The following is a 14722-nucleotide window of genomic DNA, read 5'->3' as shown; positions in this document are numbered from 1 at the left end:
CGGCCTGAGAGGTTGCCCTTATGGCTGCTTAACTCAAAATCCTTCCCGTTTTCAAACCATTTTCCACCATCTCTCCAATCTTGATCGCTTCCGCGAATGGCTTACCCATGGCCGACATCATGTTTTGGAAATAGTCTGACTCTTGAGCCTGGAGAAAGGTAGTGACCATTTCCACTTCATCCATGGGAGGCTTCACTCTCGACGCCTGTTCACGCCACTTAATAGCATACTCTCTAAAGCTTTCTGAAGGCTTCTTCTTCAAATTCGATAGAGAGTTTCGGTCTGGCGCAATGTCGATGTTATACTGGAATTGTTTTACAAAATCTCTGGCGAGATCATCCCATATATGCCATCGGGACATTTCCTGATCCATATACCATTCCGAAGCTATCCCTACTAGACTTTCCCCAAAGTATGCCATTAGCAGTTCTTCTTTTCCGCCGGCTCCCCGCAATTGGTTGCAGTATTTCTTAAGATGTGCAATGGGGTCACCGTGCCCATCGTATTTCTCAAACTTGGGGGTCTTGAAACCCGTTGGCAGGTGCAGGACAATCGAAACGGGATTCGTTTAATTATTTCAGAGTCGCCACTTGGGAGATTTAGGGTGTCCCAAGTCACCAATTTTAATCCCGAATCGAGGAAAATAATGACTCTATATTACAGTCTGCGTACCAGAAATCTAGATAAGGAATTCTGTTAACCCGGGAGAAGGTGTTAGGCATTCCCGAGTTCCGTGGTTCTAGCACGGTCGCTCAACTGTTATATTTGGCTTATTTATCTGATTTTTAATACAATATGAACTTATGTGCAAATTTATCTTTTAACCGCTTTATTATTATTGTTTTTACAAGAATGTGAACATCGCTTAAAATATATCTTTGGACTGTGTCACATGAAATGCACCCACGATCCGAAACATATTTTATTTGATGTTTTAGGATTTGGATTTGGGTCGCATGAAATGCACACCCGAGTTTAAGAAAATTAAATTATTAAAGACGCGCCTAAAGCAACTAGCGCATTATTATTTTGTGGAGGTCGTGAAATTCGCTAAACGGCCCTCCTGAATTCTAAGTAATTTAAAACAAGTATTTACTGAGGGCCCCACAATTTATGTTTTTATTTGGCGAGGCTCATCTCATTCTTATTTTTAAAAGGAATTTGCAACGTCATGGAAATGCATCTCATACCACGTCACAGTCCATGTACCCGTGATTAAAAACATATTTCGTCTCCGTTGAGATTTGGATTTGGGTCACATAAATGTGCACCCGAGTTTAGGGAGATAACATTATTAAAGGCGCGCCTAAAGCAACTAGCGCATTATTATTTTTTGGTAGAGCCGCGAAATTTGCTAAACGGCCCGTCCCAGAATCTAAGTATTTAATACATATATTTTGCGAGGGCTCCGCACTTTGTACATTTTTATTTGGCGAAGCTAGTCTCGTTTTTATTATTATTATTCATTTTTTTATTTTTTTTATATATATTTTTTTCTTAAAAAAAGGATACCATTTTCACGCCGTTAACAATACTAAACCTTACGGCTTCTTTACAACTAAAATCTCATAACTTGTCAAAATTTAATAAAATGAATCTAGTGAATGGGTGTTTCGGAAGCGGTAACAACAAGTACTAATGCTAATTTTGTCCGAACGAACTAAACAAAGGACCACGAATAAATTAACGTCAAACTTGTGTCAAGAACAACTAGCCCAACTTAATTAAATGACATCAAAAAAACAAGAATAACACAACGCAAAAATGAATAAAATGCATACGGTGAAACATGGGCAGAAAATTACCATACCAATTTCTATATTGCATTTTTTGAACATTCCGTAACATTTCCTTGTCTAATGCTTGAAGTTTACTAACCTGAACAAACAGAGACGGATAGAACCAGGGACCAAACCTCTACATCGACTTCAACGGACGGACTCGACGAACAACGACGACCTCAACGGAACCGACGACTCGAACCAAGATTGTCAATGACCTCGACACTCATCTTCTCTCTTTTGACGACCTTGACGGACTGTGGGTTGTTTGGGTGATGCGACGCAGCAAACGCAGCCACAACTGCTGCTCGAAGGGAGGCGATGAAACTACTATTTTTTTTTCCGGGTAACGGCAGTCGAAGGGCAACGACGACGAGGCTGGTGCGCTGGGGGTGGTTCGCGACTGGTTTGGGTAGTATGGATGAAGAAGAACGTGAAGCAGCAGCAATGGAGGAGTGGTCGTGGTCGACGGAACTGGGCAGCGGTTATGGAGGTCGACGGACTGGAGGGGTGGTCGTGGTTGACGGAACTGGGCAGCGGTTATGGAGGTTTGATTAGTAGGGTGGTGGTGTTTGGACGTGTGATGGGGCAGTGACGAACGGGAGCTTGCAGCGGGCGGCAATGGAGGTTGACGACGGGCCTGCTTGGGCAGTGGTCGACGGGCAGCGACGGGGTGGTGTTTGGGAGGAGGAGGGTGGTCCGGGGGCTGGGCTTCGTAGGTTTTTTTTCTGTTTTTTTCTTTTTTTTTTCTTTTCTAGGGTTTAGTTCTTCTTCCTCCTTTAGGAAGAAGATGAGTGAACAGTAGTATTCTTTCCAAAAAAAATTTCCAAAAATTCCTCTCCGTTTTTTGTTTTCTTCCTCCCTTCTTTTTGTGTTTGTCCGTGTATTTAGCATGGGCTTGTCAAGAAAAATGAGCCCCACGCGTGGTGGGGTTCAAGGTTTATGTCCCCCACGCGTGGTGGGGTTCCCCATGTGTCCCGGACACGGTTATTATGGGCTAGGTCCGAAAATTAGGCCTAAAACCGGGTAGTTTGAACCCGAATATTATTCTTTTGCCCGGACCCGAGAAATAGGAATACGTTGTTTAACTAGTCCTATGTAAGCAAAATAACTACCGAAAATAAGACTAGTATTTAACAAAACTATATCCTTTTTTAAATATTTTTAAGGTTTTAAAATAGCTACAAAATATTAATAAAACTATTTTTGTAATTTTCGTAAATATTAAGATAAAATATGAAGTACTATTTTTGTATTTTTTTCAAAGTTAAAACGACTATAAAATATTAATAAAACCATTTTTTGTAATTTTCGTAAATATTAAGATAAAATATGAAGTAATATTTTTTGTATTTTTCAAATTTAAAATAACTATAAAATATTAATAAAACTATTTTTTGTAATTTTCGTTTTTTTTAATAAAGACAAAAATATGAAATAATATTTTTTGTATTAAAATGACTTCAAAACATTAATAGAATTATATATATATTTTTTGTTAATTTTCGAATTTATATAAAGTACCAAAATAAAGTGCAATTTTTGTATTTTTCAAGTTTATGAGAGATACATAAACTAAAATTTATATATATATTTTTTTGAAATTTTTCTTTTTGCAACGAAATAAAGTAAAATAGTTAAAATAGCTATACTAGTCCTAAATTAGATATTTAAGCTTAAGAACGTAAAAAATTCCCGGGGAGGGTCAAAAATCACGTGCTTACAGCTGCCCCTCTTTGACTGGAAACACGAAGAGTTTTCCGACAAAGAACGACTAGACGTGTTTTTGACCCGACCATTACTCGGACGGACTACACTTAAGGAAAGGGAGGGAATGTGACCGAGCCCTGGTATCTGAGCTGCCTACATATCCTTGGTTATACAGGAATCAGGCCACGTGTAGTTCGGGGTATGAGAGAGATAGTGAAGTGTACCGAGGTGAAGAGCCGATCGAGGTGTCGTTCCGTTGAGGTTCCGGTCCGCGGTCCTGTCATTACAACAAAAATGAAAACTGAAAAAGACTAACTAAGCCTATCAGCTACTAGTTACAAGGATTCCTATCTCTTAAGTCTTCTGAAACTTGGTCTTGAGTCTTGAATGGTGCTTCATACAGACTTTGGATTTGAACCTTGATACTTGCTAGTTGTAGGCGCTAGTTCTTGAGCAGATCACATCCGTTCTCCACTTCCGTGCTTCGGATTCATTCATTTTTTTTTCTTTTTTTTTTGTTTTTGTGACTAGCTTTTGTTGACCCTCTCAGACTGTTGACTCGCATTCTTGGGGCGAGCTTCTTGTTGCTTCTATCTTGGATTGAGTGCTGGGGATTTTTGTTGTAGCCTTCTGCCTTCCAATGGGTTACGGCTTGACTTTGAACGATCCCGCTGTTCTACAGGCGGACCCCTAACTTCTTCAATCTTTGACATATAACAATCTTCTGCTCTACAGGCAGGCCCCTGACAATCAAAACAAACAAAATTTCCTAACCCAGTTTGCACTGGGAAGGTTTGTGAGTCGTTAGCAAAATCGTAGCCCACTGATACTACTGGTGCAGTGCTGAGAGTGACTAAACACTAGATTAGGATGTATTCCCTTGTTATGCAGGTGGGCGCCTAACTTCAATGCTTGAAATGTAAGGACTGAAATGTATTCCTCCGTTCTATGGGCGGGCTCCCAACTTTAACACTTGTAATGAAAAAGACTGAAATGTATTCCACTCGTTATACAGGTGGGTGCCTGGATTCAGGAAAATGACTCTTTTTTTTCAAAATGTTGCTTTTTTAGCATCTTAGGAGAAAGATTCATCGGACTAAGATTTTGATCCTAGGAGAAGGTTCATCAGACTAGGTCATTTTTTGTTTTTTTTGGTTATCTTAGGAGAAAGATTCATCAGACTAAGATTTTGATCCTAGGAGAAGGTTCGTCAGACTAGGTCTCTATCTTAGGAGAAAAATTCATCGGACTAAGATTTTGATCCTAGGAGAAGGTTCATCGGACTAGGTCATTTTTTTTTTGTTTTGGTTATCTTAGGAGAAAGATTCATCAGACTAAGATTTTGATCCTAGGAGAAGGTTCGTCAGACTAGGTCTCTATCTCAGGAGAAAAATTCATCGGACTAAGATTTTGATCCTAGGAGAAAGTTCATCAGACTAGGTCTCTATCTTAGGAGAAAAATTCATCGGACTAAGATTTTGATCCTAGGAGAAAGTTCATCAGACTAGGTCATTCTTTTTTTTTTTTTTTTTTGGTTATCTTAGGAGAAAGATTCATCAGACTAAGATTTTGATCCTAGGAGAAGGTTCGTCAGACTAGGTCTCTATCTTAGGAGAAAAATTCATCGGACTAAGATTTTGATCCTAGGAGAAGGTTTATCAGACTAGGTCATTTTTTTTTTTTTTTTGGTTATCTTAGGAGAAAGATTCATCAGACTAAGATTTTGATCCTAGGAGAAGGTTCGTCAGACTAGGTCTCTATCTTAGGAGAAAAATTCATCGGACTAAGATTTTGATCCTAGGAGAAAGTTCATCAGACTAGGTCTCTATCTTAGGAGAAAAATTCATCGGACTAAGATTTTGATCCTAGGAGAAAGTTCATCAGACTAGGTCATTCTTTTTATTTTTTATTTTTATTTTTTTTCTTCAAAAACAACTTAGGAGGAAATGCATCTCCTATGGGTAAACTTAACTTTGAGGAAGTGCGTCTCCTGTGGGTACAATAAACTTAGGAAGTGCGTCTCCTATTGGGGATAACTGTTCTTAGGAAGTGCGTCTCCTACTGGGTGAAACTAAACTTTAGGAAGTGCGTCTTCCTATGGTGAAACTCGCTTAGGAAGTGCGTCTCCTATTGGTGAAACTTGCTTTAGGACGTGCGTCTCCTATTGGGTGCAATAAACTTAGGAAGTGCGTCTCCTATTGGTAGAACTGAACTTAGGAAGTGCGTCTCCTATGGGTGAAATGAACTTAGGAAGTGTGTCTCCTATGGTGAAACTCGCTTAGGAAGTGCGTCTCCTATTGGTAAAACTTGCTTTAGGAAGTGCGTCTCCTATGGTGAAACTGAACTTTAGGAAGTGCGTCTCCTATGGTGAAACTGACTTAGGAAGTGCGTCTCCTATTGGTGAAACTTGCTTTAGGAAGTGCGTCTCCTATGGTGAAACTCGCTTAGGAAGTGCGTCTCCTATTGGTGAAACTTGCTTTAGGACGTGCGTCTCCTATTGGGTGCAATAAACTTAGGAAGTGCGTCTCCTATTGGTAGAACTGAACTTAGGAAGTGCGTCTCCTATGGGTGAAATGAACTTAGGAAGTGTGTCTCCTATGGTGAAACTCGCTTAGGAAGTGCGTCTCCTATTGGTAAAACTTGCTTTAGGAAGTGCGTCTCCTATGGTGAAACTGAACTTTAGGAAGTGCGTCTCCTATGGTGAAACTGACTTAGGAAGTGCGTCTCCTATTGGTGAAACTTGCTTTAGGAAGTGCGTCTCCTATGGTGAAACTCGCTTAGGAAGTGCGTCTCCTATTGGTGAAACTTGCTTTAGGACGTGCGTCTCCTATTGGGTGCAATAAACTTAGGAAGTGCGTCTCCTATTGGTAGAACTGAACTTAGGAAGTGCGTCTCCTATGGGTGAAATGAACTTAGGAAGTGTGTCTCCTATGGTGAAACTCGCTTAGGAAGTGCGTCTCCTATTGGTAAAACTTGCTTTAGGAAGTGCGTCTCCTATGGTGAAACTGAACTTTAGGAAGTGCGTCTCCTATGGTGAAACTGACTTAGGAAGTGCGTCTCCTATTGGTGAAACTTGCTTTAGGAAAGTGCGTCTCCTATGGTGAAACTGACTTAGGAAGTGCGTCTCCTATTGGTGAAACTTGCTTTAGGAAGTGCGTCTCCTATGGTGAAACTGACTTAGGAAGTGCGTCTCCTATTGGTGAAACTTGCTTTAGGAAGTGCGTCTCCTATGGTGAAACTGAACTTTAGGAAGTGCGTCTCCTATGGTGAAACTGACTTAGGAAGTGCGTCTCCTATTGGTGAAACTTGCTTTAGGAAGTGCGTCTCCTATGGTGAAACTGAACTTTAGGAAGTGCGTCTCCTATGGTGAAACTGACTTAGGAAGTGCGTCTCCTATTGGTGAAACTTGCTTTAGGAAGTGCGTCTCCTATGGTGAAACTGAACTTTAGGAAGTGCGTCTCCTATGGTGAAACTGACTTAGGAAGTGCGTCTCCTATGGTGAAACTGAACTTAGGAGGAAATGCATCTCCTATGGGTGAAACTGAAACAAACCTAGGAGGAAATGCATCTCCTATGGGTAAAACTAAACTTAGGAGGAAATGCATCTCCTATGGGTAAGACGTGGAATGTATGCCTCTATTATCTGGGCGGGCTCCCAATTTCAACACTTGAAATAAAAAAGACTGAATGTATGCCTCTGTTATCTGGGCGGGCTCCCAATTTCAACACTTAAAATAAAAGACTGAATGTATGCCTCTATTATCTGGGCGGGCTCCCAATTTCAACACTTAAAAATAAAAAGACTGAATTTATGCCTCTGTTATCTGGGCGGGCTCCCAATTTCAACACTTAAAAGTAAAGACTGAAACCAACATATCCTATTTGAGGGCGGATGAACCCAACAGATCCTATTTGAGGGCGGATGAACCCGACAGATCCTATTTGAGGGCGGATTAACCCGACAGATCCTATTTGAGGGCGGATTAACCCAACATATCCTATTTGAGGGCGGATTAACCCAACATATCCTATTTGAGGGCGGATGAACCCGACAGATCCTATTTGAGGGCGGATTAACCCAACAGATCCTATTTGAGGGCGGATGAACCCAACATATCCTATTTGAGGGCGGATGAACCCGACAGATCCTATTTGAGGGCGGATGAACCCGACAGATCCTATTTGAGGGCGGATGAACCCGACAGATCCTATTTGAGGGCGGATGAACCCGACAGATCCTATTTGAGGGCGGATGAACCCAACATATCCTATTTGAGGGCGGATGAACCCGACAGATCCTATTTGAGGGCGGATTAACCCAACAGATCCTATTTGAGGGCGGATTAACCCAACAGATCCTATTTGATGGCGGATGAACCCAACATATCCTATTTGAGGGCGGATGAACCCGACAGATCCTATTTGAGGGCGGATGAACCCGACATATCCTATTTGAGGGCGGATTAACCCAACAGATCCTATTTGAGGGCGGATGAACCCGACAGATCCTATTTGAGGGCGGATTAACCCAACAGATCCTATTTGAGGGCGGATGAACCCGACAGATCCTATTTGAGGGCGGATGAACCCGACATATCCTATTTGAGGGCGGATTAACCCAACAGATCCTATTTGAGGGCGGATGAACCCGACAGATCCTATTTGAGGGCGGATTAACCCAACAGATCCTATTTGAGGGCGGATGAACCCGACAGATCCTATTTGAGGGCGGATGAACCCAACAGATCCTATTTGAGGGCGGATGAACCCGACATATCCTATTTGAGGGCGGATTAACCCAACAGATCCTATTTGAGGGCGGATGAACCCGACAGATCCTATTTGAGGGCGGATGAACCCAACAGATCCTATTTGAGGGCGGATGAACCCAACAGATCCTATTTGAGGGCGGATTAACCCGACAGATCCTATTTGAGGGCGGATGAACCCGACAGATCCTATTTGAGGGCGGATTAACCCAACAGATCCTATTTGAGGGCGGATGAACCCGACAGATCCTATTTGAGGGCGGATGAACCCAACAGATCCTATTTGAGGGCGGATAAACCCAACAGATCCTATTTGAGGGCGGATGAACCCGACAGATCCTATTTGAGGGCGGATTAACCCAACAGATCCTATTTGAGGGCGGATGAACCCGACAGATCCTATTTGAGGGCGGATGAACCCAACAGATCCTATTTGAGGGCGGATGAACCCGACATATCCTATTTGAGGGTGGATTAACCCAACAGATCCTATTTGAGGGCGGATGAACCCGACAGATCCTATTTGAGGGCGGATGAACCCAACAGATCCTATTTGAGGGCGGATGAACCCAACAGATCCTATTTGAGGGCGGATTAACCCAACAGATCCTATTTGAGGGCGGATGAACCCGACAGATCCTATTTGAGGGCGGATTAACCCAACAGATCCTATTTGAGGGCGGATGAACCCGACATATCCTATTTGAGGGCGGATTAACCCAACAGATCCTATTTGAGGGCGGATGAACCCGACAGATCCTATTTGAGGGCGGATTAACCCGACAGATCCTATTTGAGGGCGGATGAACCCGACAGATCCTATTTGAGGGCGGATTAACCCAACAGATCCTATTTGAGGGCGGATGAACCCGACAGATCCTATTTGAGGGCGGATGAACCCAACAGATCCTATTTGAGGGCGGATGAACCCAACAGATCCTATTTGAGGGCGGATGAACCCGACAGATCCTATTTGAGGGCGGATTAACCCAACAGATCCTATTTGAGGGCGGATGAACCCGACAGATCCTATTTGAGGGCGGATGAACCCAACAGATCCTATTTGAGGGCGGATGAACCCGACATATCCTATTTGAGGGCGGATTAACCCAACAGATCCTATTTGAGGGCGGATGAACCCGACAGATCCTATTTGAGGGCGGATGAACCCAACAGATCCTATTTGAGGGCGGATGAACCCAACAGATCCTATTTGAGGGCGGATTAACCCAACAGATCCTATTTGAGGGCGGATGAACCCGACAGATCCTATTTGAGGGCGGATTAACCCAACAGATCCTATTTGAGGGCGGATGAACCCAACAGATCCTATTTGAGGGCGGATTAACCCGACAGATCCTATTTGAGGGCGGATGAACCCGACAGATCCTATTTGAGGGCGGATGAACCCAACAGATCCTATTTGAGGGCGGATTAACCCAACAGATCCTATTTGAGGGCGGATGAACCCGACAGATCCTATTTGAGGGCGGATGAACCCAACATATCCTATTTGAGGGCGGATTAACCCAACATATCCTTAAGACTTGAAAATGTCTTACCTTGAATACTTGCTGGGGATTGGGATGAATTTTCCTTTTCTACCTTCCCCATCTTTCCAACCTTGTGTTGGACCCCTCGCAACTGCTAGGGATAACACTGTTGAGGAATTATTTACTTACCTGTTGGGGGTAAAATGTTATCAGCTGGGGGTACCTGACTTCCAGAAAATTTTCTAAATGGAAGGAAAATTTTCTGCCCCAGTTTGATAATATCCCTTGTGGCATGCGTTTCTGCCTCAATGCCATTTCCCTTACCTGTTTCAAATCAAACAAAATTGTTAGTTTAAAACATGGTGGTTGGTTGTGATACTCCCAATGGGATGGCTTTTCCTTTTTTCCTTCCTTGCTTTGCGTTGCACAACTTGTTGGGGATGATATTATGTGCTAGGGATAATCCCTTCCTGCTGGGGGATATCCCTCTTCTTTTGTGGCATAGCTTGGAAACTGGCATTTTCCCCGACCTTTTAGTCTAGCATTGATTTCGCCAAATCATGCTCACTGCTCTCCTTGCTTTGAGGTTTATAACCTTGGTTTTGGCAAGGATATCCCTCTTGACGCTTGTCAATCCTTTTGTCAATTCCCTTTGCTGGGGATATGTTTCTTGACACTGGCCTCGCGTTTGCTCCCTACTGACTATACCACTTGGATGTACTAGTCAGATCTCATTTTGGAAAGCTGATGGCCTATTTGAAGTCATTTCATACCTGTTCTGACCAGACATACTCTATTGGGGATTTTTCTATGAAAGGAAAAAGATGAAAGGGAACAGGATAAAAAGACAAAGGAAGAAACATGACTCTTTAACAAAAGAAACTATAAATAAAAACCCTATCAAATGCAGATACCGACTCTAATGGCCATGACATGCGTATGTGGCCTATCCTCTACCGTCAATCATCTTTCAAGATCTTCCATTGGCGATTCCCCCTCTGATTCTCAATCTTATTCGACTTGTAGTGCCCGAAGGGTTTTCACTATCAAGTCTCTCTCATTTTGGTTTTCTCTCAGCTTTCATCGCCTTATGGTGCCTGTGAAGGTTTTCACCGATAAGACTCTCTCATTTGTATCACTTTCCAGCTGGGGATTTGGAGTGTCGCCGGTATGACTCTTTCTGTTGGAGATTAGAGTCCTTTCTGCTGTGGAACAGAATGTTATGTTCGCCGGTAAGACTCTTCATTTGTCTGACTTGGCATCTTTTGAAGACTGATCGGAAGGTCTTTCTTTGGACCGTAATGTGGGTTTTGGATAGGGTTAGAAAGAAAGGGTATTAAAGGCTCAAAAATGCATTAATTTTGGGTTATTAATTACAACCTTCGGAATTAGATTTATTTACATCAAACGCAACTTTTGCCCCAGTTTCTTGCTTGGGGATATTTTAATTGATTTTTTTCATTTTTCAAAACTATGACCGAGCCGTGAAGCGCCTACGTATCCTCTTTGAGGAATCAGGTCAAACGTAGTTCCCAATTCCTCTTTTTCATCTGACTTTCTCTTCTTTTTTTTTTTTTGTTATCACTTTTCTTTTCTTTTCTCTTTCATTTCTCCTTTCTTTTTGTCGTTTTTTCTTTCTCTCCTTTTTTCTTTTATTCTTCTTTTTCCATTTTGTTGTTTTCTTTTCTTTCTTTTCTCTTACCTGCCATGCTCGCGTATTTTATTCGTTGCTACTAATTCCGAACGAGGGGTATGAAAGAAAATAAATAAGGCTCCAAAGGGGTTAACGAAGGATAAAGTGTTTGGATAGTAGAACAAAATGCCTTCGTCATTCCAGTCTTCAACACATGCCAAGTGCAAACAACACAATTAAACAATAGATTTATAGTCTTTTCCGATGGTGCCGGACTTGACAATTATATTTAACCTCTGTTTGTTCATTTGTCACTTCTAAGACACCGTTGGGCGCCACTCTCATTCTCATTATTGTGAACGACCCTCATGCCAATTTAGGCGAATCTTTCTTTAATGGATTTCTTTGCGTTTAACTTGCCCCAGTTCCACATGACTCGAGCTCTGTATGATCTCAACCGTTCTTATTTTCCTTTAACTATTCTGATCACCTCTCCAGGGTTTGGATTAACTTTTAAGATTAGGCCCAAACTGGGTGCGCATGTTATGTCCCTAGAATCGGCATCGAACAAAAGATGGTAAAAGGACTAAACAAAAAGATGACTGGAAATAATAAAAGACCGGACTTGGTATTAGACTACCGGTGAAATGGTTTAAATAACAAAACAAACAAAACAATCCAGAACAAAATCCTAAAAACCAACTGGACAAGACAGCATCCGACTCATCACCCTAATAATCCGAACAACAGAAATGACAACAAAATGAGCCACCACAAGCTTCTCTCTTGCTGACCCAGGAACAAAAACGTCCTCCCACTTTATCAGAATTGGCATTTTAGCCACTGAGCTTTGCATCAATACTGCCGAGACCATTACCAGCTTCAACCTCATCAACCTCCGTCGGAGAATTCTCGAGGAGGTTCGAGTGCCCCATGTCACTGTTATTAATTGCAACCCGCCCTTCTCGGATCATTTTCTCTACTTCCTTTCTCCAGCTATGACAGCTCTCAATGTTGTGCCCTATGACATTGGAGTGGTAGGCGCATCGTGCTGCCGGATCAAAGCTCCTTGCAAGCGGATTTATAGTACATGCGGGGAGTGGCTCAATCGAACCAGCATGCCTTAGCCTTTCAAACAGACTGGCATAAGATAACCCGATGGGGGCGAGAGCATTTCCTCGTTTCAGCAACCTCTTCATTCTTGCATGTTGACAGGGCCGGAAACCTGATCCAGGTGGCTTTTGGTAGGCTTGTGTAGGTGGGTAGGCATTTTGTGGAGCCGGGTGCCTGGAAAGTGAAGTATGGCGGGGAAAGAAGTGGTGTTGGGGAGCGGAGAAGCATTGGGGAGCGATGGAGCTACTCGGGTAGCTGGGAAGGCTGCCATAAGTGGGTTGGGATGGAGAGTATGGGGGATCTTCCATTATGGTGTTGGGTGCTTGGGAATTGACCGAGTTCAAGAGACTTGGCGGTGGAGGGGGTGGTGCTTTTCCTGTTATCCATGCCTGATACATGTCTGCCACATGCTGTCTCAGCATTTTCACTTCTTCTACCAACCCGTTGTTCAGTTCGACCAATTGTTGTCGGTCATCAGTACTGACCCACTCGGTTCTGCGGTTCTGAGCCATTGTCCTTTGATTTTGCTTTGCAAGGAGGAGTTACCACAACCAACCACTCTCTTTATATGGACACATCAAAGGGAAGTCATCACGTTAGTGTTAGGGCATTGGACAGACAATCATATATCAGAGATACAATGTACCTAAGCAGTTAGACAATTGTGCCCCCTAAAAATCTTCCACACTCTCTTTTATTTATTTATTATTATATATTTTTTTTTATTTTTTATTTTAGTGGTGGTCGAATCTTATGGAGATTGCCTACGTATCATGTCCCTGCATGAATCAGACCTTGCGTAGTTCGGACCAATAAAAGATAAAAAATAATGAACATTTTTTCTTTTCACTTTTCATATTAAAACAAACTGGGTTTCATAGGTTTAAAGATGACCTACCAACTTGAAAATCAAACAACCCGCCTATTTTAATCAAAAGATTTATAAACTCAAAAAACAAAATTCCAGCTCCCTTTCTCTGTTCGACAAATGCAACCAAATGGTTATTTTTTGCAAATGTGGCCCCTTCCAAATTTCAAACTTGTCCATTCTTTTACGAAAATAACCTTTCGACAACTGAAAGATACTCTAAGGCTATTTCGGCAAGAACGGTTTAAGACGCGGCCGAAACTGGCTCGGCTTATTTTATTTTTTCATATTTTTTGACTAAACATCCAAACGGCATTCACCCGACCGTTGACTCTTTGTTTTTTTTCAAATTATGATAAAAACCTTGTATTGCAAACACGGCCTTTCGACGTCTCGGGGACGAAGCTTTTTAAGGCTGTGTGGGTCAACTGGACCAAAATCCTAAACATGACCCAAAGGTGGCTGTTTATGCAAAGTCAGCCTTCCGGCGTCCCTTTTGGGAACATTCGGCTATTTATGACAAAACAACATCACCTGACTTATTTATAACTCTTTTTATCGTTTTTCAAAATTAGAAAAGTCAATATTGCGAACACGGCCTTTCAACGTCTCGGGGACGAAGATTTTTAAGGCTGTGTGGGTCAACTGGACCAAATCTTAAATATGACCCAAAGGTGGCTGTTTATGCAAAGTCAGCCTTCCGGCGTCCCTCTCGGGAACATTCGGCTATGTCTTGATAAAACAACGTCACCCGACTTCTTTATGACAAAATTAAAATTTGACATGTTATTCTTTTATTATTATTATTTTTTTTTTGGCTATTTTAGCAAAGGTGGGGTTGGACCCGATGAGGGTTGCCTACGTATCTCACATCCGGTGAGAATCAAACCCGCGTAGTTCGGGTGAATAAACTATTTTTGAGAGGACCCTTTTCCATTTTCTATATTTTTTGTTTTTGTTATTTTTTCCACAACAATCAAATAGACTATTATTTTTTCATTCATAACAAACAAACAAATTAACGAAAAACATAAAACCTTCCTTCTTTTTTGAGAAGGTGGGGTTGGACCCGATGAGGGTTGCCTACGTATCTCACACCCGGTGAGAATCAAACCCGCGTAGTTCGGTCCGATAAGAATAAGTAGGCAAATAATAATAAGAAGATGAACTAACCTTTTTTTGAATTTTCGTTTAAAAGAACTACTTTAAAAGAAGCAAGGAAATATTATTTTTTGATTGATTTTCTTTTTTAAAAGAAAGACTAATATTTTTTGAATTTTCGTTTTTTTTTATTCTAAAGAAAAGAAGAAAATATTTTTCGGAATTTTACCTTTAATATAAGAAATGCTTCTAAA

The sequence above is a fragment of the Nicotiana sylvestris genome, chromosome 2, assembly GCF_000393655.2.
Source record: "Nicotiana sylvestris chromosome 2, ASM39365v2, whole genome shotgun sequence".
Lineage (NCBI taxonomy): Eukaryota > Viridiplantae > Streptophyta > Magnoliopsida > Solanales > Solanaceae > Nicotiana > Nicotiana sylvestris.
Note: the sequence above shows the minus strand (reverse complement) of the source record.